This window comes from Macaca thibetana, chromosome 2, assembly GCF_024542745.1.
Source record: "Macaca thibetana thibetana isolate TM-01 chromosome 2, ASM2454274v1, whole genome shotgun sequence".
Taxonomy (NCBI): Eukaryota; Metazoa; Chordata; class Mammalia; order Primates; family Cercopithecidae; genus Macaca; species Macaca thibetana.
The window spans coordinates 54,393,192-54,419,094 of NC_065579.1; the positions used below are offsets into that span (position 1 = coordinate 54,393,192).

General features: G+C 36.7%; 1 pseudogene; it reads left to right on the top strand.

Moving 5' to 3' along the window:
* The first annotated feature begins 593 nt into the window (after positions 1 to 593).
* On the top strand, positions 594 to 24,091 carry LOC126948935 (arylacetamide deacetylase-like; annotated as a pseudogene).
* The last annotated feature ends 1,812 nt before the right edge of the window (positions 24,092 to 25,903 follow it).

The window sequence follows — 25,903 nt, forward strand, 5'->3', positions numbered from 1 at the left end:
CTATTAAAAGTACAAAAATTAGCCAGGCGTGGTGGTGTGCACCTATAATCTCAGCTACTTGAAAGGCTAAGGCAGGAGAATTGCTTGAACCCTTGAGGCGGGGGTTGCAGTGAGCAGAGATCGTGCCATTGTACTCCAGCCTGGGTGACAGTCAGACTCCCATCTCAAAAACACAAAACAAAACATAATAACAACAAAAAAATTATGTTTGTTCTTCCTTACTCTAAGGTTTGTTATTTGAGACATACACTGGGTTTCCTGCACTGTCACATGGCCTTTTTAAAAACACAGTATTCAACTCTTAGTAACTGCGCATTAAATGTTTACTAACTGCCTAGCAACATAATAAGGCTGTTGGATTGGACAGAACTTGCAGAAAATAAGTGCTGATTGTTTCTCAGAGCTCTCCTTTGTTGTTCTGCTAAGTATATTTATTTAGGCCCATGAAATAAAAAACTCAACAGTGGAATTTGTACTCAGGAAGTTATGTAACACTTTATGGCAGGACTTAAAACAATGAAAATTCAGCCACTGAATGTTTCAAACATGTATTTGCTGTGTTGCCAAAGTAGAAAAAGCAGAAGGGAAACATCATGGGAAGAAAGACTATTTTGTTTCTGATTGCAAGGGTCCTTGGGGCGTATTATGTTTATACTCCTCTCCCAGATAATATTGAGGAACCCTGTTGGCTGGTGTGGATAGCTGCACATGTGAAAACGGTAACAAATTTGGTAATTTCAGAATTTCACTGTCTCTGTGAATATTTAAGTTTAATCAGGAGAAAATAATTACCAGCTATATTATTTTTAAAACTTTCTGCTGTCTTGGAAATTTTGCTCTTAAAGTTTGCTTGACGATTTTCAAACCTAAAAAAAAAAAAAAAAAAAAAAAAAAAAAAAAAAAAAAAAAAACTTTATTCTTTAACACAGATCCCTAACAGAATAAGTATGAAGGAAGTATTCAAGTAATTTTAATTTTAAATATTAGAAAACAAAATATGCTGGCTGAGAAAAACAATTAATCTTACTGTGATTTTCATGGCATGAATACTGACAGAATGAAGTATTTATGAAGTATAAACTTCAGAAAAGGTAGAATTGAGAGGCACTGTGATTAGTTATAGAAAATTCTACACAACAATCTTGGATTCGGACATGAAAATGTATTCTTACTGAAATATTCTGTCGAAAGGTCAACTGGTAAAAGGCCAAGGGAAATGGAACACACAGCATGATTCTCAGTTGAAGGAGAGTGAGCCACTGAGGTGACAGGGCAGTTCCCTGGCTGGCTGCCCTCAGTGTCCACACTGGCCCTCGGAAACCTGTGGTTCTTTTCTAGTGAGGCTAACTACTTGGATATGAAGCCGTTCATGATTTCCTTGAAACTTCTCTGTAGCAAACTGCCTTCTTGTAGCAAAAGAAAAAGATAATTAAAGGACACTTAGCCTGGATATTTACACCTGGCTCACACTCTGTTTCCTTGCATATATTTTTTAGGTGTTTCAACATTCTCTACTGGCATTTATTGCAGCCCTGAATAAGTGTGATACATGCCTTATTCTCAGGGTTTTTGTTTTCCTTCGTTTTTTCTATTTTCTATTTTATTTTTTTTTTAGAGATAGAGTCTTGCTCTATCGCCCAGCCTGGAGTGCAGTGTTCCAATCTCAGCTCATTGCAACCTCTGTCTCCTGGGTTCAAGTGATTCTCCTGCCTCAGCCTCCCAAGTAGCTGGAATTACAGGCTTGCGCCACCATACCTGGCGCATTTTTGTATTTTTGGTAGAGACGGGGTTTTGCCATGTTGGCCATGCTGTTTTGAACCCCTGACCTCAGGTGATCCGCCAACCTCGACCTCCTAAATTGCTGGCATTACAGGTGTGAGCCACAGTGCCTGGCCCTCTTTGTGGTTTTTGTTTGTTTGTTTGTTTTAAAGACAGGTTCTTGATCTCTCTGTTGCCCAGAATGGAGTGCAGTGGTGATCATAGCTTACCGCAGCCTGGAACTCTTGGGCTCAAGTGATCCTCCCACAACTTGGCCTCCCGAGCAGTTAGGGCAACAGGCACACACTACCATGCTTAGCTATTTTTTTTTTTAACATTTTTTGTGGAGATGGGGTCTTCTTTTGTTGCCCAGGCTGGTTTTAAACTCCTGGCCTCAAGTAATCCCCAAACCTTTGCCTCCAATGCCCTGCTACTACAGGCATCAGCCACTACATTCAGCCTCACATTTTCATTTTCTATTAGTTACTTCATTTTCTAGTCATTTTATTAGCATATAGAGTTGGTCCTCTGTATATATGGGTTTTGCATACCACATATATTATATTTTTCATCCTCAAGTTTAATTTTTAAAAATCTGTGTGTAAGTAGACTCACTCAGTTCAAACTTGTTAAACGGTCCAGTGTATGTTGTTACTGGACTTGGGTCAGTTTCACTGGAATATAGCTTTAAGCCTTATTTTTAAAAAGTTATTCTGGAGTTATTTATAAAAATATTTATTTTGGGTCACTGTTTTGCTCTATTTTATTATTTGTATTTATTTTGTGTATGTGTATATATATATATTTGTATACTAAAATATGTCATTTCTCTTTGAAAGTTCCTAGTCCCTTTTTACATTTCACTTCCTTGTGTTTGTTTTTTTGTATCTATCATATATATTACCTTGAGTTTCTTTACCTCGGTTTTATTTCTGAAGTTATGTGTCTTTTTTGCCTTATTGCTTTTCTGAGTTCTACCAGTACTAGTACTAGTACTAATTTTTAGTCACTCCTTCCTTCCTTTTGACTAGCAATCATTTGCCAATATCTGCCTATTATTTGAATATGTGTTTTTGCTTTTTAATATTTCTTCTATGTTATTTTTAAAAATAACTGTGAAATAATGTGTTATATATTTTATCTTTGTAGTAACTTTTTTCTAGTTTGTTTTCTTCATGTGTCAGAACCTGTTATTACTTTTCATATAATACATAGTAACTTGCATGAATGTTATGTATACAACTTTTGTATTATTCATACTTTAATAAGATGAGTTTTCTTGGGCGAACTATTACAAAAATTTCCTGGGACATAGAGGTAGTCAAGATTTTTTTCCTTTACTTTTTGTGCCTAAAGGGCTCCTATTGCTACTCTCTCTCTCTCTCTATATATATATATTTATACATATATTTATATATAAATTTATAAATATTAAAAAATGTATACACAATTTTTATATATCAAATTACACCTATATATTGCTATACTTATATATATGACTAACATATCTGTCAATTAGATTGATAAATATTGATATAGCTATAAAACCCTCTTTCATATTTTCATCTGTTTTTCTCTCTGGTCCTCCTGAATCCCCCAGTCTATTACTGGCAATTGTTAGCAAAGTATGTAGCCACTCCTTCCCGAAGTTATCTTCCACTATAGACTTGGTTTGTCTTGAGATCAGTTACCTCTGGACCCTAGAGGTTTTGTTTTTGTTTTGTTTTTGCCACTTATCTTAGTAATCAAGCCTTGTTATGTTTCAGTCCTGCTAGCAAGAGTCTTTAAACTTGGCAAGGTGCTTTCATCTTTGGTGCCAATACTTAACATCTTTTTCGAAGATCTGCCACCTTCAGAGCCCTCCACTCTCCCTTTTTGTCTTTCATTCTGCTCTATCACAGTTGTTTGCTGTGCAGTTCAGTTGCTTTGGTTCAACACTGCAAATAATTTATAGTTCATGGGTTTTCTTTAATTCCTCGTTTCTTTGAAGAAATAGAGTTTATCACCATGATTATTGATTATTTGTTTACTTTCATGTTCTGTATGGTTTCCTGCAGAAGAAAAGCATAGATTTGAAGGAACTTAAAGCCCTGACTCCTTTAAAAAAAGAAAAGAAAAGAAAAGAAAAACACGTATTTGCCAAAGTACATCAGATTACCACAGAATCTGGCATGTTTTCAAAACCTCTATAAAATCATCACCTTTTCATGAAGTACCTTATTTTTTCCCCTTTTCCTCCAACCCTTCCAAAAAGAAAAAAAAAACCCAACAACTTGCTTGAATTTATTGCCATCTGGTCCTACCTTGTGGTTACCAATCAATTTGAGCATAATATATTAAAATGGTAATTCAAACTTTTAATAATTCAGTGATGAAGATAAATGGAAGTGACTGAGTTGAATCAAGTCTCAACTAGTCTGTGATGCAGCATTATCTTCTAGAGTAGCAATATCAATTATATTTAGCCACAGTGCCAATTCTGATAGATTGCTCAGCATGACCTTGAAAGGACTCTGAGGTTGCAATTTAGGCTTAGTAAGAAATAATACTGCAATCAAGTAACACTGTCAGACCTATCCCAGACTAGGGATTATTAGCATTTGTGAAAAGAGTTTTCTATCATTACACCAGATTGTAAGGGTTTTAAGCTTTTAGGTTTGAGGTCATTTTCAAAAAAAAAAAATAGTTTTATCTTCTGTTTTCATTCTATTTGCCATTGATTCTCACAGCCCTGCTTACTTCTTTTTCCTGGTATGGCCTACCCAAAGATACACTGGCTGGCCTCCAAAGCATGAACTTCAAAGCCCAGTGATAATTTGAGTTTCCAAATTGTTGAATAACCACACTGGGTAAACAAAGCTCTAACTTGGTGTAGCCAGAGGCCTGGACACTGTTTAACTTTGAATCATTAGAAATTCAATTTTATTATTTTTTCTTGGGTAATAGACCTTTCTACGATGGATTAAGATTCACCAATAAACAATTTTGTATGTACACTGAGGGATATAAATTTCAGAGTTAGTCAGAATTTTATTCTATACCATTTAATGTTTCAAATTTATATCAAAAATTGCTTTTAGGTTATAGTGTCAGTATAAAGAGAGCAAGATGATCAGTATAAAGATATGTCCATTAAGCCACTGCTCCAATTCATCATATTCCACTAAAGAGAAGACAGCTGAATAAAGTATAAAACTCCTGTCATTCAATTCAGATTTCAGACACCAGGCAATATGTTTTGAATGCTGATGAATCCTCAGTCTTTTGTTATATATTTACTACACTTACTAATAGAATCTAAAAACTTGTGAGATTATAGAATGCCCTTGCAAAATATTATGCTTAGTAATTTCTCCCATATGTTACAATTAGTACTTTCACAGCTAAATTCCTATTTTTAGTTTGTATTGCATATACCTTTCTGTATTATTTTAATAAAATATTTAGTTGAAACATAACAAACTTTCTTTACAGATGAAATAGCTGAGGCCAGTGATTTATGTTTTGAAAAACAGGCTTGTATTTCTGTACTTAACTGATTTAAATGCAGGGAGGACTAACTAAGCCAGCATAAATTACTTTTGTGGGAAAAAGTGGCAAACAATGCCCTCCCTGCTTACTGGTGCCCAGCAGCTGTCCCAAAGGGATGTTAGGAGTTAGACCCACAAAAAGCACACAGTTTCGAGAAAGGACTGCTGTGATGTCACAATTGAAGCCAGAAGAATAGAACTTCATGCAGGTGAGGGTGAAACACAAATGCTTAGTCAGTGTCTGACAGGCTTTGGAGGCTGATTACTCCAGCATTAATGACCCAGATGTAGCATGATTGGGCAGGGAAATGGGGTTAGCCACAGGAAACAGCAATCCTGCTAGATTCTGGGCTGGGCCCAGGGTGACCTCGATTTTAGGTTTCTGCATAGACTCTCACATCCATGAAAGTTCAACAAATACTGAGGGATTGGTGACCACTGTGTCTCTGGTCATCTTCTCTCTTCTTTGGGCCTTTCATAATGTTGGTCACTAAGGAGCAGCATATTGGCTGCTCAGGAGTGACCACTAGTCTACATGCCAGCACTTACTGCCTCTGGGGACCTACATGAACAGTGTCTTAATCACTTTTACCTCAGTAGACTCGTCTAAAAACTAGAAAGATATTACTGCTTACCAGATTTTAGTGAGAGCCAAATGGGTGCATGGATGGAAAGCAAGTATCTGGCAAGGATTAAAAACTCAATAAATAGAGTAGTTATCTGTATCTTTCTGCATAAAATTGCTAGTATTATCAGTGGATATTTGTGATTTTAGTTCCTGATGTAATCATATAAAAAGTTTTCCCAGCTAACATGTGCCAAAAAGATTAAAAAAACATAGCAAATCATGCCCAAGTGACATTTGTGGAAAAATAACTGACAGTTTTATGTAGATAAATATATGAATTTCAATATAGATATACATATGAACACAGATTTCTGTATGGATTAGGTATAGATTTAAATAAGACATAACTCAATGTAAATATACATACAGTACATTATATAGGTGAATGTATACATTATGAAGTCATTATTATCTATATCTATTTATAATAGCTGTTAGTTGGTTAATTGTTGCCTTTTGTTTTGATTATAACTAACTTCTTAACTTCAGGAAAAACCTAGTAACAACTGAATATATGATTTTGGATAAAATTAATCTGAGACAGCATTAAATAACAGAATAATAATTATAAAAGACTTTTCAATAAATGAATTAGGAAATTAGACTATTGTATAGTTTAACTCAATGACTGTTGCAAAATCACTACTTTTAAAAACAGTGGTAGGCTTGGGAGCAAAATGGCCAAATAGGAACAGCTCCAGCCTCCAGCTCCCAGCGCGAGCGACACAGAAGATGGGTGATTTCTGCATTTTCAACTGAGGTACCAGGTTCATCTCACTGAGGAGTGCCAGACAATCAGTGCTGGTCAGCTGGTACAGCTCGACCAGCAAGAGGTGAAGCAGGGCCAAGCATCGCCTCATCTGGGAAGCACAAGGAGAAGGGAATCCCTTTTCCTAGCCAGGGGAACTGAGTCACACAACACCTGGAAAATCGGGTAACTCCCACCTGAATACTGTGCTTTACCAAGGGTGTTAGCAAACGGCACACTAAGACATTATATTCCACACCTGGCCGGGAGGGTCCCACGTCCACGGAGCCTCCCTCATTGCTAGCACAGCAGTCTGTGATCTAACTGCAAGGCAGCAGCAAGGCTGGGGAGGGGCACCCGCCATTGCTGAGGCTTAAGTAGCTAAACAAAGCTGCTGGGAAGCTTGAACTGGGTGGAGCCCACAGCAGCTCAAGGAGGCCTGCCTGTCTCTGTAGACTCCACCTCTGGGTACAAGGCATTGCTAAACAAAAAGCAGCAGAAACCTCTTTACATGCAAATGACCCTGTCTGACAGCTTTGAAGAGAGCAGTGTATCTCCCAACACGGAGGTTGAGATCTGAGAACAGACAGACTGCCTGCTCAAGTGGGTCCCTGACCCCTGAGAAGCCTACCTGGAAGACATCCCCCACTAGGTGCAGACTGACATCCCACACCTCACACGGTGGGGTACACCTCTGAGACGAAGCTTCCACAGCAAGAATCAGACAGGAACACTCGCTGTTCAGCAATATTCTATCTTCTGCAGCCTCTGCTGCTGATACCCAGGCAAACAGGGTCTGGAGTGGACCTCAAGCAATCTCCAACAGACCTACAGCTGAGGATCCTGACTCTTAGAAGGAAAACTAACAAAGAGAAAGGACACCCACACCAAAACCCCATCAGTACATCACCATCATCAAAGACCAAAGGCAGATAAAACCACAAAGATGGGGAAAAAGCAGGGCAGAAAAGCTGGAAATTCAAAAAATAAGAGAGCATCTCCCCCTCCAAAGGAGCACAGCTCATTGTCAGCAATGGATCAAAGTTGGATGGAGAATGACTTTGACGAGTTGAGAGAAGAAGGCTTCAGTCCATCAAACTTCTCAGAGCTAAAGGAGGAATTACGTACCCAGTGCAAAGAAACTAAAAATCTTAAAAAAAGAATGGAAGAATGGATAACTAGAATAATCAATGCAGAGAAGGCCATAAACGAACTGAACAGAGATAAAAACCATGACACGAGAAATACCTGACAAATGCACTAGCTTCAGTAACCGACTCAATCAACTGGAAGAAAGAGTGTCAGCGATTGAGGATCAAATGAATGAAATGAAGTGAGAGGAGAAGTCTAAAGAAAAAAAGAGGAAAAAGAAATGAACAAAGCCTTCAAGAAGTATGGGATTATGTGAAAAGACCAAATCTGTGTCTGATTGGGATGCCTGAAAGTGAGGGGGAAAATGGAATCAAGTTGGAAAACACTCTTCAGGGTATCATCCAGGAGAACTTCCCCAACCTAGTAAGGCAGGCCAACATTCAAACTCAGGAAATACAGAGAACGCCACAAAGATACTCCTCAAGAAGAGCAACTCCAAGACACATAATTGCCAGATTCACCAAAGTGGAAATGAAGGGAAAAATGTTAAGGGCAGCCAGAGAGAAAGGTCGGGTTACCCACAAAGGGAAGCCCATCAGACTAACAGCAGATCTCTCAGCAGAAACTCTCCAAGCCAGAAGAGAGTGGGGGCCAATATTTAACATTCTCAAAGAAAAGACTTTTCAACACAGAATTTCATATCCAGCCAAACTAAGTTTCATCAGTGAAGGAGAAATAAAAATCTTTACAGACAAGCAAATGCTTAAAGATTTTGTCACCACCAGGCCTGCCCTACAAGATATCCTGAAGGAAGCACTAAACGTGGAAAGGAACAACTGGTACCAGCCATTGCAAAAACATGCCAAAATGTAAAGACCATCGATGCTAGGAAGAAACTGCATCAACTAATGAGCAAAATAACCCGCTAATATCACAATGACAAGATCAAGTTCACACATAACAACATTAACCTTAAATGTAAATGGACTAAATGGTCCATTTAAAAGACACAGACTGGCAAATTGGATAAAGAGTCAAGACCCATCAGTTTGCTGTATTCAGGAGACCCATCTCACATGCAGAGACACACATAGGCTCAAAATAAAGGGATGGAGGAAGATCTACCAAGCAAATGGAGAACAAAAGAAAGCAGGGGTTGTATTCCTAGTCTCTGATAAAACAGACTTTAACCATCAAAGATCAAAATAGACAAAGAAGGCCATTACATAATGGTAAAGGGATCAATTCAACAGGAAGAGCTAACTATCCTAAATATATATGCACCCAATACAGGAGCACCCACAGTTATAAAGCAAGTCCTTAGAGACTTACAAAGACATATAGACTCGCATACAATAATAATGGGAGACTTCAACACCCCACTGTCAACATTAGACAGATCAATGAGACAGAAAGTTAACAAGGATATTCAGGAATTGAACTCAATTCTGCACCAAGCAGACCTAATAGACATCCACAGAACTCTCCACCCCAAATCAACAGAATATACATTCTTCTCAGCATCATATTGCACTTATTCGAAAATTGACCACATAATTGGAAGTAAAGCACTCCTCAGCAAATATACAAGAACAGAAATTATAACGAACTGTCTCTCAGACCACAGTGCAATCAAACTAGAACTCCGGACTGAGAAACTCAATCAAAACCACTCAACTATATGGAAACTGAACAACCTGCTCATGAATGCCTACTGGGTACATAACGAAATGAAGGCAGAAATAAAGATGTTCTTTGAAATCAATGAGAACAAAGATACAACATACCAGAATCTCTGGGACACATTTAAAGCAGTGTGTAGAGGGAAATTTATAGCACTAAATGCCCACAAGAGAAAGCTGGAAAGATCAAAAATTGACACTCTAACATCACAATTAAAAGAATTAGAGAACCAAGAGCAAACACATTCAAAAGCTAGCAGAAGGCAAGAAATAACTAAGATCAGAACAGAACTGAAGGAGACAGAGACACAAAAAAACCCCCCCAAAAAATCAATGAATCCAGGAGCTGGTTTTTTGAAAAGATCAACAAAATTGATAGACCGCTAGCAAGACTAATAAAGAAGAAAAGAGAGAAGAATCAAATAGATGCAATAAAAAGTGATAAAGGGGATATCACTACCAACCCCACAGAAATACAAACTACCATCGGAGAATACTATAAACACCTCTATGTGAATAAACTAGAAAATCTAGAAGAAATGGATAATTTCCTGGACACTTATACTCTCTCAAGACTAAACCAGGAAGAAGGTGAATCCCTGAATAGACCAATAGCAGGCTCTGAAATTGAGGCAATAATTAATAGCCTACCAACCAAAAACAGTCCAGGACCAGACGGATTCACAGCCGAATTCTACCAGAGGTACAAGGAGGGCTGGTACCATTCCTTCTGAAACTATTCCAATCAATAGAAAAAGAGGGAATCCTCCCTAACTCATTTTATGAGGCCAACATCAGCTTATCCACCATGATCAAGTGGGCTTCATCCCTGTGATGCAAGGCTGGTTCAACATACGCAAATCAATAAACGTAATCCAGCATATAAAGAGAACCAAAGACAAAAACCACATGATTATCTCAATAGATGCAGAAAAGGCCTTTGACAAAATTCAATAGCCCTTCATGCTAAAAACTCTCAATAAATCCGGCATTGATGGAACGTATCTCAAAATAATAAGAGCTATTTATGACAAACCCACAGCCAATATCATACTGAATGGGCAAAAACTGGAAGCATTCCCTTTGAAAACTGGCACAACACAGGGATGCCCTCTCTCACCACTCCTATTCAACATAGTGATGGAAGTTCTGGCTAGGGCAATCAGGCAAGAGAAAGAAATCAAGGGTATTCAGTTAGGAAAAGAAGAAGTCAAATTGTCCCTGTTTGCAGATGACATGATTGTATATTTAGAAAACCCCATTGTCTCAGCCCAAAATCTCCTTAAGCGGATAAGCAACTTCAGCAAAGTCTCAGGATAAAAAATCAATGTGCAAAAATCACAAGCATTCTTATATACCAGTAACAGACAGAGAGCCAAATCATGAATGAACTCCCATTCACAATTGCTTCAAAGAGAATAAAATACCTAGGAATCCACCTTACAAGGGATGTAAAGGACCTCTTCAAGGAGAACTACAAACCACTGCTCAGTGAAACAAAAGAGGACATAAACAAATGGAAGAACATACCATGCTCGTGGATAGGAATAATCAATATCATGAAAATGGCCATACTTCCCAAGGTAATTTATAGATTCAATGCCATCCCCATCAAGCTACCAATGACTTTCTTCACAGAATTGGAAAAATCTGCTATAAAGTTCATATGGAACCAAAAAAGAGCCCGCATTGCAAAGACAATCCTAAGTCAAAAGAATAAAGCTGAAGGCATCATGCTACCTGACTGCAAACTACACTACAAGGCTACAGTAACCAAAACAGCATGGTACTGGTACCAAAACAGAGATATAGACCAATGGAACAGAACAAAGTCCTCAGAAATAATACCACACACCTACAGCCATCTGATCTTTGACAAACCTGACAAAAACAAGAAATGGGGAAAGGATTCCCTATTTAATAAATGGTGCTGGGAAAATTGGCTAGCCATAAGTAGAAAGCTGAAACTGGATCCTTTCCTTACTCCTTATATGAAAACTAATTCAAGATGGATTAGAGACTTAAATGTTAGACCTAATACCATAAAAATCCTAGAAGAAAACCTAGGTAATACCATTCAGGTCATAGGCATGGGCAAGGACTTCATGTCTAAAACACCAAAAGCAATGGCAACAAAAGCCAAAATTGACAAATGGGATCTAATTAAACTAAAGAGCTTCTGCACAGCAAAAGAAACTACCATCAGTGTGAACAGGCAACCTACAGAATGGAGAAATTTTTTGCAATCTGCTCATCTGACAAAGGACTAATATCCAGAACCTACAAAGAAGTCAAACAAATTTAAAAGAAAAAAACAAACAACCCCATCAAAAAGTGGGCAAAGGATATGAACAGACATTTCTCAAAAGAAGACATGCATACAGCCAACAGACACATGAAAAAATGCTCATCATCACTGACCATCAGAGAAATGCCAATCAAAACCACATTGAGATACCATCTCACACCAGTTACAATGGCAATCATTAAAAAGTCAGGAAACAACAGGTGCTGGAGAGGATGTGGAGAAATACGAACACTTTTACACTGTTGGTGGGATTGTAAACTAGTTCAACCATTGTGGAACACAGTATGGTGATTCCTCAAGGATCTAGAACTAGAAATACCATATGACCCAGCCAGCCCATTACTGGGTATATACCCAAAGGATTATAAATCATGCTGCTATTATGACACATGCACACATATGTTTATTGCAGCACTATTCACAATAGCAAAGAGTTGGAATCAACCCAAATGTCCATCAGTGACAGACTGGGTTAGGAAAATGTGGCACATATACACCTTGGAATATATGCAGCCATAAAATGGATGAGTTTGTGTCCTTTGTAGTGACATGGATGCAGCTGGAAACCATCATTCTCAGCAAACTATGGCAAGAACAGAAAACCAAACACCGCATGTTCTCACTCATAGGTGGGAATTGAACAATGAGATCACTTGGACTCGGGAAGGGGAACATCACACACCCAGGCCTATTATGGGGAGCAGGGAGGATGGAGGGATATCATTGGGAGTTATACCGGATGTAAATGATGAGTTGATGGGTGCTGACGAGTTGATTGGTGCAGCACACCAACATGGCACAAGTATACATATGTAACAAACCTGCACGGAACTTATAGTATAACAATAAAAAAAAAAAAAAAAAATAAAAAAAAAAAAAAAAAAAAAAACCAGTGGTTTACACGATTTAATAATATTTAATCATACATTTAATCATACATTTTTTATATATATATAAAAAATTTATTTTGTTGTTGGCTCATTAGGGCATATTAAGCTGCTTGTTAATACTCTTGTAAAGAAAGAATGGACAATTGTGTTCTGAATACAGCACCCCACAATGTCATCGTAGTAGAGCTTCCCAGGATAATTTCAACCATATAGCCCAAGAAAGTTAGCTTTCAAATAAAATGGTTTTTGTAAACACCCATGAAATATTGTCCTTCATTCAGGATTTTGATCAAGTTGCTCTGGCCTTTCTCACTGAATCTAAAAATTTTAAATACATTTTTTCAGATTAAGATCAAATCGAGCATTCATGAGAAACTTTCTCCATGATGGTCAGTTAGAATCGATCCCACTCCTCTTCCTACCTTAGCCCCCTATTCAAGGTCTTTCCTCATTCTGCCTTGTATTAAATCTTATTTACGAGTACAGTTGAGCTTATTCATAGAGTCTATGAAGACTGGACTCTGTAAAACAGGCATCTTTAATCAATTGCACTTTTTAGCACTGTGCTTTGCACAGAGTGGACATTCAGTACATTTGATTGTCATAACATATTCACCTGCATTGAAGACCCACTCTCTGCCAGAAGAAACTTACACTTCAGGGACTCCTCTGAGGATGACCAAAAGGGAATCTTTGCAGAGATGTCAATGCTACCAACTCCTCTGGGTTCTCATAGGGAACTCAAGGGGATTAGGGTTCCCAGTGCTCTTGAGCATTCCCAGGGACTCTCATCAGTGAACAAACCAATAAACACGCAGGAAAAAGTATTGTCAATGTATCTGTTCATTTAAAACCTCCAGAAGAATTCTGGCATCTAATCTTTCTTAAATGAGACTGTTACCTGCTGTTTCTGCTAGGGGAGGTTTGGTGGGACTTTGGAATTCAGAGTGTTTAGGTTCATCAGAACCCATACAAATGGTTCTAATCCAGTACTCAGAATGTTATTTAGATATAAATGTCAGACCAAATTTCAACTTTCGACTAAGACATCCAGGAGGACCATGAATTCGGTTGGTATTGCAGTTCCACGATACTTTGTTTCTATTTTCAGACAGAGATGTAAGATATAAGAGATTTCTTTCCGGGAAGGTATAGTAGTATTTGCTTTCCTGACTGTAATTTAAGACGAAAACTAAAATCCTGAGAATGTAATGCTTCTTTCTGTTACATTTCACATGCAGTCGCTGCTTCACTTATCATTACTTACATAATATTTTTTTTTTGCAAGTCACTTAATGTCTGAAAACTCTCCCTTAATAGAAACTACAACAGTTGTTGAACTAAGTAACAGTTGCTACTGCATTTCATGCATTAACAGAATTTCATTTTTACATTGGCAATGAGGCTATTACTGTCTTTACATCTAACCAGATCAGATATCTAATTCTAACACATGTCTTAAATGTTCTTTTTTGAGACCTCCTTTTAGACCATATGCTTTATCAATCATGATTTTTTCAGAATACAGACACCACTATAAGGAGGTCAATAGGAATCAATTCAGAATAGAAGATTTGAGATACACAATCTTTAGAATGGGGGAGTGAGGAGCAGTCATCAATAATTCCAGCTGCCTGCATTACTGAAGTGGCAGTTCTCAGAAGGACAATCAGAAGCATTAAAAGCCACATATTTGTCAATGTCTGTATGAATGCCCACAGTATTGCAAAATCAAAAAATAATGGCTTTTCCTTCTTTTCTGTCCTCTAAGTCTTATAAGAGTGCCTCTCTGTGGCATAACTTAATTATAATTACACTGGCAAGGAGTTCCAGGAACTGTATTTCCTGACTTCCTCTTCCGGAATAGGGTGGGGACAATTTATTGTTGAAAATAGACAATGTTGTTATTTCTTTTGTACTTATTTAATTTTCATTAATAGGAAAGAGGTTCAGCTAGCTGTTTGATCACCCAGCCCTTTAATCCATGTTTCCAACTTAAGATAGGAAAGCAAGTCTTCCTTATCCTTGGAATCCCAACATTAGAGGTCCGTTAGGATTTGGCTCATATTCACCTCTGGAGGTCCTTCTTCTTTATGGATCCCTGTACAGACATCTTTATTGTTTTACCAAACTACATGCATTTCTCTGATTACAATAGAAGTGTCCTTGTGGAGATTGCTTTGGCCTAGCATGAGATATTCCCCTTTGGCCGAACTCTGCTCTCCCTTCAGTACTCATATCAGGGCTCACCCGCTATTTGAAAACTCTTCAGTTCTCATCCAGGCAGGTAGTTGACCCACTGACCACTGACAAAGTTCTTTGTACATATTTATGAGATATGCGGTGATGTTGTTTTGTAATTGCTAACACATCTATTTTTCCTTCTTGAATCTGAGCTTCTTTAGAAAAGAGAAGTTGTCTTATCTATCTTTGTAAATCAAAATGTCTAGCATGGAATTTATCAAGTTGTAATTCCTCAGTAATTCCTTACCTTTTTTTAACCTAAGGCAACTGTTTGACAACACCACTAAACCTCTGGTATTTCCAACTGTGCCATTCAGATTCACCTGTGAGACTATGAGACAGGACCATTGGGAATACCTATGCATAGTTCTGTGTTCATAAGCAACGCTGGCATTTGATATTTGTAAATTAGTATTTTCTTCTTATGTCTCCTTTTAGGTTTTGTCGGCCGAACCCTTTGGAAATCAATCATTTCATGAACACTGCAATGTTCTTTATGAGCTTTCAAGAAGTCCCACCTACATCTGGAGAAAATGTCACTGTGATGGAGACAACTTTCAATAATATTCCTGTCCATGTATATGTGCCAACACTAAAGTCAGAGATACTAAGAAGGAGCTTAGTTTATATTCATGGTGGTGGTTGGTGTATGGGGGATGCTGGTATGTGCTCCATGTTAAAAATTTTAGTGTATCATATAACATACATTTTACTGAAATGTTGACTCCATCATATCAAGACATACGTGTCAGATAACAAAACACTTCAGCCGTCCAAAATTTATTTCTTTGGAGCTATGTAGATTTAAAAGAACTATTTTAAATCTCATTCTGAAAGAGGGCATAATAACTACCCAAAGCTGTAGCAAATCTCAGATAAGAAGAGAACTTGTTTCACGAACTTAGACATTTATTATTAATTGCAGATTTGATAGAAAGTTGCAGTAAAAAACAACAAAGTGAGTTGAACAGTGGATTAAATATGAAGAAATAGAAATGGTAACTCTAGTCTTTTTGTAAGCTTAAATATTAAGGAAATGAGAAAGAAGGTGTTAGATTAAAAACACAGAGCTGGCACTTTGGGAGGCCGAGGCAGGCAGATCACCAGGTCAGGAGATTCAGACCATCCTGGCTAACACAGTGAAATCCCCTCTCTACTAAAAAAATACAAAAAATTAGCCAGGCGTGGTGGCAGGTGCCTGTAGTCCCAGCTACTTGGGAGGCTGAGGCAGGAGAATGGGGTGAACCCAGGAGGCGGAGCTTGCAGTGAGCTGAGATCACGCCACTGCACTCCAGCCTGGGCAACAGAGCGAGACTCTGTCTCAAAAAAAAAAAAAAAAAAAAAAGAAACAGAGTTGAATAGGGGTATTTTATTTTGATTTCATATTATATCATATATATTTTGTTTAATGCATTTATGTATTTATATAAACATGATATATTTTATATATAATTTTATTTGCTATAGAATCTAAAATTATTTTATTTGTATACAAATATATTTTATATTATATGTTTTTATTATATATATTTTATAATTATGTATGGGAGGTCTAGGAACATGATTATAAGCTGAAGTTAAGATGGTGGTAAATTGAGGTACATTGGAGAAATGTGGGGAGTGCTAGCTAGAGGAAGGGATGGGGGTTTATCTGACCTAGAGAATATGGAAGCAAATTGGATTCAATGTGGATGGGAAGAATTGGCAACACACAGGAGGAGGAACATATCTTCATTTGTGACAGAAGGAAAGTAGGTGTTGATGGGTATTGATGTAGATTGGGAATGTAAATTGGAGAAGTAAATGGGGTGATTCTATCATTTTCTCTAAATTCAGATAGTAAAGTCATCACTTAACAATGCAGTGATATTTCTAACACAAAAACTGAGTATGACATACCCGTTTCCACGAGTCTCTTCTGCCCAAAGACCTTCTTTGAAAACTTTTACATCAAAGTATCTGTGAAAAATGAAAATATGTTTACTAAGGTAAAGGAACTAAATAAGAATAAACTCAGAAAAAAATAACATTTGCCTAATACTATTTCAATGTTAAAGGAAAACATAAAAATATGTATTCTAATAAAAAATATGAGCATGACTTTTTATAGTAAAGGTCAAATAAAAACTTAAGACTTAGTGTGTATTTGACATGTCAAGATTACTCAGCACCTGATTTTGGAAACGTTACAAGATAATAATATCTACTCCTCTTTCCATGGCCCCCAAGAGATGGGTTTTGTAAGAACCTCATATCCTGTTACTTCTCCTTCACCACTGTATGATTTCTCCTGACACTTGTTACTACCAAATTCTATTTATCTTTCAACAATTTTCTTATCTGCATTTGCCCAAGCCCCATAGCAAACAAGTGTGACCCATCCCCAATTCATACACATACCAAAACAAAACAAAACAACAAAACAGAACAAAACACATTCTTTCTTGTATGCCAAGAAAATATGAATACCTAATTCAAGTCTTAGCTCTCTCTATTTCCTATTTACTCTTCTGTATCTCTCTCTGGGAGTTTTTGTGAATTCTAATTTGATTTCCAAAGAGCACTTTCTGTACTCTATTAAAGAAATTATTATTTTGCATTACTGCTTTTGGTTTGTATGCCTTCCCTCCCTACCCCTGTCTCCAGTAGACTGTGACTTCCTTAAAGTTGGAGCTAATATAAATGTGTTTGTACTTTCAACATCTAACACCTGCTAAATGACTGAGGCAGAGATTAATCTTGAGGAGAAAAAACTGGTTTAAACAATCCAGTGTAAAAATGTAAGAATGAATGAGAAAGCTGACAATGCACATGTAAAAGGAACACTGGGAAGAATTAATGTTCTATAATTACAATAAAATATTAGAAATATTTTTTCTAGAGTATATCAATGAGGATCAAGGTGTACTAGTAGGCTTTCTGTTGAAAAAAACACTCATCAATTCATTTGGCTGCTTCTTTTTTACAAAAAAATTTCAGCTTTGTTTAATTATGACCTTCTGTCAAGACGAAGAACCGATAGACTTGATGCTGTTGTTGTATCAACCAAGTAAGAACACCCTTGGTTTGTTTGGGTTTTGGCCAGATGCTTTTATATTGGAAAATGCTCTCAGTTTTTTGGTATTTCTTTGGTTATGCCAAGAAATTGAGAGAATGAGCATAGAGAAAGTGAGCTTGAGCATTATAGGAACAGACACGGGAAATAATAAATCAGATCAAACAGGAATCAGAAACAGGAAGCTTAGAAATAGTTAGAATACAATTAAACTATTGGATCTTATGGACAAATTACCTCTGCTGGATTTCCAGCCTAGTTTTCACTAGGAGAGTGAATAAGAATGAGGGCCTGGAAATCAGACAATCAGGTTCAAATTTGGGTTCTAAAATTAATTCTGCAACTTCGTACAAGTTGAATGTGATCTCTTTAGCTTAGTTTCCTCATCTTTAAACTGGGAATCGTATAATATTTTCTACATAATAGGGTTGTTTTGAGGATTAGATGATAAAGCAAAGGTACTATAAGGTTTGTCAGAGTAAAATCCTTTACTAGAAGCAATTAGCCACCAAATTGCACTTGGGAACATAAGCAAAATCTATTCTCAAAAAGCATTCTAGATCAATAATTCCTGGAAAATGGACCCAATAAAAATGGGTAGAAAAACGAAGAACCATTTGAAAAAACACAGTAGTGACCATATGCCAACTGACCATTAGATTAAGGTAGAATTCTAACAGCTCTGAAGATTTGCTTACCATTTATTGGTTACCACCAAAGTGTAATGATCACAGAAGAAAAACATTCTGGAAGAAATTTATCTAGGGAAATGTAACACCTGCTTGTGTGTTTGTTTTTTCCTTAAGCTTAATCCAAGCTTTGTATTAAAGAGTTTACTTGTGTAAATGACTGTTGTAAAAGTTTTCATATAGAGCATCATCATAAGGATGAAATCTGTTTTTGGATTTGTGATGACCCAAAGTATCAGGTTTGCTAAAGAAAAAGTTTACCTTTGATTTTAGGGTTACAGTGAGCAGAAAATCACATACCTTTTAATTAAAAATGGTTGATTTAAAAATTATTATTCTGCCCACAGCTATAGATAGCACCTAAATATCACTTTCCAAATCAATTTGAAGATGTATATAATGCACTAAGATGGTTGTTATGCCAAGATATTCTTGAAAAATATGGTATAGACCCTAAAAGAATTGGCATTTCTGGAGGCACTGCTGGTGGAAGTCCAGCTGCAGTGGTGACCCAACAGATATGATGCTCAGATTTGCTTTAGTTCTTAAATATCCTATGCTTAAACATATTTACTTCAGATAAAATTTTTAGAAAAAAAATGTTAGCAGATTCATAGATATTATATACTTGCAGAAGAAATTATACTTTTCATATATTATTCACACCGTTTATATGACATTTAGCTAAAATTATACACCTATGAGTTGTCAATTTAAAGTATTCCATAATTATAACTAGCCTACTATATTATGGATAAAATTGTTTTAGGTACTTTTTCTTTGACATAATAAACCAGGCAGTGATATCTTAGAAGCAATGTTTCTACAGGGAAAAATAATTACATAAACTTTGCAAATGAATGTCTGTAGTTTAATAACTGATTCTGCAATTTAACTACTGACTTTGATAGTAAATATCACATCTCAATTTACTGTGCAAAAAATATTGTTTTCGCTGATTTTATTATTTATTTTATATACTTTGGAAATGTGTAAATTTTGGTTATTGGTACGTTCAAGATAACCTTTTTCTGATTTCTAGCCAACGGAAAAATACAAATTTTGTGATTCATTCTAATATACTACAGAACAGATACATGCAACTTCCCCAAAATTGAATTATATATTGCCTACACATTGTTGCTCTGAGAGGCCTCCTAGTGCAGTACAATTAACCCATGAGGAGGCACAGATTATTGGAGCTGAAGCAATGTCCAGTTATGACCTTAGACAAGCCAACTAATCTCTTCAAGCATCAATTTATTTTTATTATATTACATAATAAGCCTTTCCTCTTATGGAGTTTAGACTTCTAAAATGATGAACCAGTTAATTCTGACCCATACTTATTAAAAATCTAGCTAAAGTATCTTGTAAAGGGCTAAAAAGATATAGAAAACTTCTAGGCCAAAAATTTTAAAAGACTAAAAAGAGAAAACTTCACAAAAAATAATTGTAGCACTCAACATCCTCTCTGCCCTAAAGACATATGGTAGTCAAAAGGAAACAATTAAACCAAGATGAGCTTTGGAAGCTTCTCAGGGTTATACATTCAAATCCTTGCAGATATGAGTACACTCATAAATCACTCCTCTCTTTAAATGACGCCCTGTAGAAATATACTCTCAGAGTCAAAGTGAACCTGATGTAAAACAAAACTCACTTCCATTTAAAGCCTTGCTGCACATCATCCAGATGGCTGGAGGAACCTCAAGCTTTGAATTTAAATTAAATTAAGGTAGTGTGAGTGGTAATTACTACTGTGCGATTGACTGAAATACATAAAAGACATTGCTGGAGAAATACGATACCATCATAGTCTTTAAATTATTATTGCAAATACCTTGTGAAATTGAATGCCCAAAACACTGTAAAATATACTTGGGCAAACAAGTAAGCAAGAAACCATGAAGGAAAGCAAGTTGAATCAGCAGACAATAGAAATACTCTACAAAATTTAGATCTTAGAGCTATCAGCCACAGAACGTGAAACAATTGTTCTACTTTCTTCAGTGAAAATGAGGGTTACAAATTTCAGCAGAAAATTCGAGGTTTGTTAAAAAAAACAAATTCTGAAACAAAAAAAATAAACTTATAAAAATTAAAACCTTAAAAATGGCATAAGTAATTTTACACAGCTGAAGAGATCATTTGTAAATTGATAGATGGGAAAGGTGAGTCATATCAACTCATGTAACCATGCAAAATGAAACTTGAAGAGCCAAAAAGGTAAATAACACAAAAAAGAAGATTAAAGATATAGTAGATACAGTCTGAAAATCCAATAGTGCTTTAAATGTTATACCAAGGCTGGGCACGGTGGCTCAAGCCTGTAATCCCAGCACGTTGGGAGGCCGAGACGGGCGGATCACGAGGTCAGAAGATCGAGACCATACTGGCTAACACGGTGAAACCCCATCTCTACTAAAAAAAATGCAAAAAACTAGCCGGGCGAGGTGGTGGGCGCCTGTAGTCCCAGCTACTCGGGAGGCTGAGGCAGGAGAATGGCGTAAACTCGGGAGGCGGAGCTTGCAGTGAGCTGAGATCCGGCCACTGCACTCCAGCCTGGGCGACAGAGCGAGGCTCCGTCTCAAAAAAATAAAAAAAAATGTTATACCAAAAAGAGAGGTAAGAGAATGGGAGAAAAAGATACTTAGAAATATAACAGTAGGCTTGCTGCGGTGGCTCACGCTTGTAATCACAGCACTTTGGGACGCCAAGGCGGGTGGATCACCTGAGCTCAGGAGTTCAAGACCAGCCTGACCAACATGGTGAAACCGTGTCTCTACCAAAAATAAATTAAAAAAAAAATAGCCGGGCATGGTGGTGGGCGCCTGTAATCTCAGCTACTCAGGAGACTGAGGCAGAAGAATCTCTTAAACTCGGGAGGCAGAGGTTACAGTGAGCCAGATCGCGCCACGGCACTCCAACCTGGGTGACAAGAGCAAAACTCCATCTGAAAAAAAAAAAAAAATATATATATATATATATATGTATATACGCATATATATACACACGCATATATGCATATATCAAAGGCGCGTGCCACTATGCCCAGCTAATTTTTGTATTTTTAGTAGAAACGGGGTTTCACCCTGTTGGCCAGGATGGTCTCCAGCTCTTGACCTCGTGATCCGCCTGCCTTGGCCTCCCAAAGTTCTGGGATTACAGGCGTGAGCCACCGTGCCCAGCCAATGTGCTTGATTTTCTATGCTTATTTTATTTAATAATAAAAGACAGCTTAATAAAACAGCTGCACGTTCAAAGATTTAGTTACCTGTAAATTTGATTTATTGGTAAAATATAAAATATTTTGGTTTTTTCTTATCTAAAATCAACCACCTATTAGCTACCTACTTAATTATTTACCACACCTCTATTAATGTAAACAGCATCTTTCATACTAGATATTGAGCTAAATGGAATGTGTGTGGCAATCTTACTTGAGCTATAACACTAAACTGATTATTTAAATTCAGAAATTATTTTTATATAAAAATATTCTAATGGAATTATAAATATTTTATTTTACTAAGTGGTTCTTATTATTAACTTTGTTTTAAATGTAATAAAATAAAATTTGCTGCTATTTGGTTTTGCTGCGGTATGTGCATATTTTATTTTTTATTTTTGGAAAGTTATATTTATATTCCCGGAAGAATGTCAGCATGCTGTGCTTTCTTCAGCGCTATACAGAAAATGCTGTTGTGAGTTTTCAGAAATAGGCTTCCAGTTTACCCATTAACCTTTGATCTGAGAAGCACCAGAATGCATAATGACTATTTACGACCTATACCAGTGGCTCCCAAATTTTAGCTTGCATCAGAATCACCTGAAGTCGTTCTTAAAACTCAAATTGCTGGTGTCTACTTCCCTAATTTAGTACCCCATTAACAGGAAACTTTTCGCACACCCTGAAAATATGCATGTTGATTTATAGATAATATTTGTCTTAACACTACTATAATTTGAATATTTAAAACATGAAAATTAAAATGAATTAGACGTTTACAGCAGGAATGAGAATCCTAATATGTTCTTGCTTAACTTTAATAAATATTTTTGTATTTATGGCTCCCAATCTCCCACATAACACTGAGTTATATTCTAATTAGGATACCACTGCCATATAGAAATGTAAAAAGATAATTATACAGATGATTGCAGCAGGAAGAGAAAGAACACACTTGAAATACTCCCATTTAAAAAACAAATCAATCTGATCCACATGTTTCACAGAGGGACTATAGGACTTACTCAGAACTAATTTGTTCAGTGTTACAGCCAATTAGAATTCTTAGTTATTTGATCTTTTTTTTTTTTTTTCTTTTGAGACGGAGTCTTGCTCTGTCACCCAGGCTGGAGTGCAGTGGCATGATCTTGGCTCACTGCAACCTCTGCCTCCTGGATTCAAGCGATTCTCCTGCCTCAGCCTCCCCAGTAGCTGGGATTACAGATGTGCGTCACCATGCCTGACTAATTTTTCTATTTTTAGTAGAGATTGGGTTTCACCATGTTGGCCAAGGCTGGTATCGAACTCCTGACCTCAGGTGATCCACCACCTTGACCTCCCAAAGTGCATAAGCCACTGTGTCTGGCCTGAGATTTTGCTTTTTAATCACAGATTAGATGGTCTCTTTCCCCACCAACGAAAAAAATAGCACAAATCATTTTGCTTACGTTAATAGTATTATATTATAGATTCCTATAATATTGAAATTGGGAAAGTTCCTGAGATATATTTTTGTTGTTTCTGATTATCTTGTTGAGAATCTTAATTAATCTCACATCAATATATTGTTTTTAAATAAAAATGTTTTCAAATGAAAATTATTTATTCAAGAAACTTATTTTTAATTGTTTTTCAGCTCATAGAAGATCCAGATGTCAAGATCAAACTCAAGCTTCAGTCTTGAACATATCTTGCCCTTCAGACTCTTGACATGGATTTACTATCACATCGGGAAAACCTAGACTCTCTAGTTCTGTCCAAACCATTCATGGTCAGGTTCTGGAGTGAACACTTTACCACAGACAGATCACTTGAAAAAACATGTTCTTTAATCAACATGTACCGATGGAATCAAACCATCTGTTCAAATTTGTTAATTGGATTTCCTTGCTCACTGAGAAGTTTAAGAAAGGCCACTTTTGTTATATTCCAACTCATAAGTAGTTCTGAGCTGGCTAAAAAATATCCAGGGTTCCTAGATATGAGGGCAGCCCCTTTTTTGGCTGATGACAAGTGGCGTGGCCTATATCATCACCTGACCTATGTCATCACCTGTCAGTATGACATCTTAAGAGATGATGGACTCATGTACGTCACCCGACTGTGGAATGCTGGAGTTAAAGTGACCTATAACCACAGTGAGGATGGATTCCATGGAGCTCTTTCCTATAATGGGCTTACAATTGGGTATAGAATGAAGATCAGTATATGAGTTGGCTAAGTAAAAATCTATAGTAAAAAATGTAAGCAATGGTTTATTTAAAATGTATGAGGCTCAGAACAGGAAACAAATTAGTGAAAATCAAAGAGTTGATGTTTGAATTGATCTTTATCATCTGTGACCTTTCTAAGTTCCTCATCATCATAGTGGGTTTTGGTTTTGTTTTTATTTTTTGACTGCTAGCAAATTCTTCTCCATTTTATTTATTATTATGTTATTTACTCACTTCTGTGAAGATCCTTTCATATTTTCTTCTGCTACTCATTTGTTAAATCTCTAGTTTACAGCTATAGTTTTTTGATTGCCTAATAGTATTACAGATGAGAAGAAAGTTTTAAACAAACACATCTGGTTTGTAAAATGCCAGAGTTTCAGTCAGCATGAATTTAGAAACTTGAAATATTTCCCTGTGAGAACCGATATGAAATATGTGCCATCTCTTTTAAAAAGCATTTGCCTCAATATAATGGTGTTTGCCTATCACTGTAAAATTTATATCTTAATACAGACCTCTTCCTGTACTAGGATACCAACATTAATGCAAATGATCTTTTAGTTATTTTAGGGAAAGGCAGCTCTAATTTTGTGAGACATTAGGGAGATTGAGGTAGGCACAGAGCTAGCATAAGGCAGTAGCTCCACATGTGGCAGTGGCTTATGGTGGCGAGCGAAGCTTAGGACAAGGAAGAAATGATACAACCAAATTAAAAAACTTAAATCTCTGAAAGTTCTTGTGTCCATATAGGCACCATATGGGGGAAAGACCACAAAGAATAAGCCTTAGTGATCATATGGTATGTAAGGTTTGATCGTTTTGGAGGTGTACTGAGGAAGGCAGCAGAGGACCAGCACAGTTTCTTCATAGCAACTGGAAACCAAGCTTGCTTTATTTTCTTGCTCAGCTGTTGACAGGCAGGAAGCACTTGTGGGGACAGTGGGGGAAATCATACACTTCCATTTTTGTTTGTTATATCAGAAAAAACAATAGCATTCCTGGAAGCCCCACTTTCTCTATATACATATACACATACATATACATTTTTATATGTCATTTTACAGAATTTTATCTCATGTGATCAGCCTTCGCTGTTAAAGTTGCCTGAGGAGTCATATTTTTTTAATCTGAGCACATCATTCTGAATAAAACTAATATTCAGTAAAATCACGTGAGCAGTAGATAGGCAATAAGAAGTAGGCCACAAATTCTTTAGGGTAAGTGATTAAAATTAAGTGTGAATAATATATAGAAATATTTGGGGTCATATAATGCATAGGATGGATGTATAAATGAATTACACTTACAACTCCCAGTGGAGCATCACTGTAATATTTGTGTACTCAATTAGTTGAAGAAGGCATTTGTCTGTTTTTTTTTATTTGGATCTCTATGCCCTATTCCTTAACCTCCCTCAAGCCAGGTGCCTATAAATCAAAATAATCTACGTTCCCGTATGAGAACATAGTCTTAATTTGGAGTAGGAAGATACATTTAAATATAGACACGAGTTATGATACAAAAAACCTTATTAAAGCAACATAAACAATAATGATGAAATGAATTGGTATTAGTTATACCATGTTTTCCCACGACTACAGTCAAAACGAAGATGCAATAGAGTGAGGGAATGATAGCAACAGCAACAAAACATTCTTTAATTATTTACCTACAGATTCAGTTTCTGGTACAAATATCCATCTAGGTGCCTATCTTTGGTTTTCTCAAAGTAAAATAGGATAAATAATTATGGGTGTCCTCTACCTTACCAACTGGCTTTTTGTATTCTAAGTCACCAGATCTGGCTCTTACTAATTGTTTTTTATCCCTC